The sequence below is a fragment of the Sinocyclocheilus rhinocerous genome, unplaced genomic scaffold, assembly GCF_001515625.1.
Source record: "Sinocyclocheilus rhinocerous isolate Xijiao unplaced genomic scaffold, SAMN03320098_v1.1 scaffold4152, whole genome shotgun sequence".
NCBI classification, from domain to species: Eukaryota; Metazoa; Chordata; class Actinopteri; order Cypriniformes; family Cyprinidae; genus Sinocyclocheilus; species Sinocyclocheilus rhinocerous.
In genome coordinates this window covers 1-3,324 of record NW_015634059.1, presented here as the reverse complement: position 1 = coordinate 3,324, position 3,324 = coordinate 1, and positions in this window count along the sequence as shown.

The following is a 3,324-nucleotide window of genomic DNA, read 5'->3' as shown; positions in this document are numbered from 1 at the left end:
ATTGGGCATAGCATTTATTTATTTTTTTAGTGTTGTATCTTACAGCAACGGCTAGGGATGGGCGATACCTCTTATTTTATTTTCGATACGATACTGATATTTTCAAGCCCAGTATCGTCGATATCAATACAGATACCGATACCTTTAAACTAAACTGATCTTTTCAATTATTAAAATAATATAATCAGTAATTATACTCACTTAATATTAGATTTTAAAGCCATGTTTTTTAACATTTCATAGGCCTTTTTACGCCTACGTCTTACGTCATCTGCCTGGACGGCTTCTGTGTACGACAGTCAGCGGAAGTGAGAAAAAGGTGTTTATTACGTTTGAAATATGGATATTTATCTTACAAAAACGCATGGATTCGCTACAGGAGGCCTTTATTCACCCCCCGGAGCCATGTGAGGGACGTTTTATTACAGATGCGCGTACTTTATTTCACTTCTTCTGAACTGTTGAAAACCAACACCCGCTTACCCCCACTGAAAGGCTTGGAGGGGCTAGGACAATTTGTAATATAACTCCGACTGGATTCGTCTGAAAGAAGAATATCACATACACCTAGGATGCCTTGAGGGTGAGTAAAACACAGGCTAATTTTCATTTTTGGGTGAACTAACCCTTTAAGAAGCCTCATCGTTACAGGCCCGGTACTGTGGCTTTGAGGGAGATTCGCCGTTATCAGAAGTCCACTGAACTGCTGATTCGCAAACTGCCCTTCCAGCGTCTGGTGAGAGAAATCACTCAAGATTTCAAGACGGATCTGCGTTTCCAGAGCTCCGCTGTCATGGCGCTGCAGGAGGCTAGCGAGGCTTATTTGGTCGGTCTGTTTGAGGACACCAACTTGTGCGCCATCCACGCCAAGAGGGTCACCATCATGCCCAAAGACACTAATAGGCCCGCCGCATTTGCAGAGAGCGCACTTAAATCTCTACATCAGCCATACAAACCCCAAAGGCTCTATTAAAGGGTCATGAAACAGCAGAGGTGTTTGTGTTGCGCATCATAGAAGACAATGTTAGCATCTGATAATTTTAACTATTGGAGAAAACTAGCTAATTTTAAGCTTTTTTGCGCTATTTTCATCTTCCGGGTTTAAAATCTACATTGTGTTGACGTCACAATTTGTGACGTGGCAATGGACTAATAATACATCGATGACGCTCGGTGTCTATTAAATGATTCATGAGACTGCGTGTTCTTATCCTATGAGAAGATGCTTCACTTAATTATTCACAACAGCATGTGTTGATATGCTATGACAGACGTTTCAGACTGTGAGATGACATCGTGCACAATAACTGAGAGAAACGTTCATGGATCGAAGAAGAGTGTTTGTTTTTGCTTTGTAATAAGAGTTCGGCACAAACGCGCTTCATTCACTTGGTGAGCATAACCGTTTTTACAGCTCTGTGACGTAACCCGTCAAAAGGCTGATATAAAAACCACAGAATAGAAGAGCCGACTCCCGTCGGGGAGAGCCGAATCTTCAGCCGGAGCCTTCTATTTTACACCAATTTAGCAATTTTGTATTTAGTGTTTTCATAAAAGCTTTATTTTTATGCATTTGTTTCGTTACAAAAAAATAAATAAAAATACACATGCGGCTAATGACATGGGAGGACAGACTAGGATCCTACCATTATGTGAAAGAACGAAGGGGGAGACACGCTCCGAAGATAGCGAGTGTAGTGGTACAAGCCAGGTACACAGAGCGACAGAGAGGGACAGGGGATCCGGATTTAAACACAAGCGCATTGGTTAAGGTAGGAAGACACTGCAATTTGTTGCAACATCGGTCCCCTCAGAGAGTCTTCTCAAAAACAGGACAAATAATCACAGAGAGGAGAAATCGCATCAGCACATCCAAGCTGAGGCATCTGAGCCAACCTGCACTAAAGAGTTATTATTAAAGTTTTATTAAAATGTTAAATAATAGTATGTGTATTTATTTTAATTTTTTTGTAACGGAAAAAAAAAAAGCATAAAAATAAGGCTTTCATGAAAACACTGAATACAAAATTGCTTACCAACACACAAACCATTCACAATTGCTAAATTGGGCTAAAATAGAAGGCTCAGAGTGATACTAAATAAAGAGCCATTTGGGAGCTGTAAGAGGGAGCCGAGCCAAAAGAGCCGAATCTTTGAAAAGAGCCGAACTTCCCATCACTAGTCTGAGCGCGAAGCTGTGTGTGTTGTCTGTGAAGTGTCGTTTATTATATTTACTTAGGTTTTTATCAAAACTGTAGTGTTACTTAATCATGTTAAAATAGCATGATTGGTAGACAATGTTAAAAGCTTTTTTAAATCACTGGAGTTGATTCGAAAAGATACAAGGCATCAAGTGTATATAATTTGCAAAACAAATCATGTAACGGTGGTTGTTGACTGCTGTTAACGGAATAAATTAAATGGTGCTTTAAAGGCAGAGTGAGGGATTTCTGGTAGCCAATGTTTATATTTGAAATCACCAAAACAAACACGCCCCTACCCCAAAAGGGTCTTGCCCCTATTTTGATAGCTCCGCCCCACATATACGTACGCAACCCAGGCCACGATTAGTTCTGTGAAACAAAGCAAAACCAATGTTACACCGTGTCTACGGACGTGAGCGGCGCGGCGCAACAAATCCCCGACAGAAAACTGCTGCCGGGTTCTATTTATGACGTGCTGACACAAATTTCAAATGGTTTTCAACGGTCGTTTGATCGCGTCCAGTGTAGGCAGACTTTAGCTGTTGTAGACACGGTGTTACTCACCTATTGAGAAGAAACAAACCAACCTCGGCGTCCGATCGCACGCCTCCGCTCCTTGAGTTCTCTCCAGCGCTGAAAAGCTGATCCGATATTTACACGGGTCCTACTTCTTGCCTTATCCTTCCGCAGACGTTTTCCTCTTTTGTTTTTTATCCACCATCCCTATCTTTCTGTCGCTCTGCTCGGCTAATGTCCGTCCCATGCACTGAAAGCTCTCTCCTCCACATCACGAGTAGACACGCCCCTTATTGCTGATTGGCTACAAGTTTGTTTTGCGATTCGGCCCGAATCAGTTTTTAAAGCATTTTTGAAAAATCACTCACTCTGCCTTTAAGTGGTCAGACTTTTAGTGTTATGCTATTATATATTTTGAATAAAAAAAAAAAAAGTATGTATGTACGTACTCATTTAAACCCAGTTTATTTCCACAATCGAGCATTGGAAAACAACTGGGGCAAGTTCAAGCTCAAACCGATGTGCACCGTTTTGCTATGATTTCTGGTTTGTACGACAGGTTTCCTGGAAACGGTGTGCAACAGGGTTTGAGATGCGTTTTCTC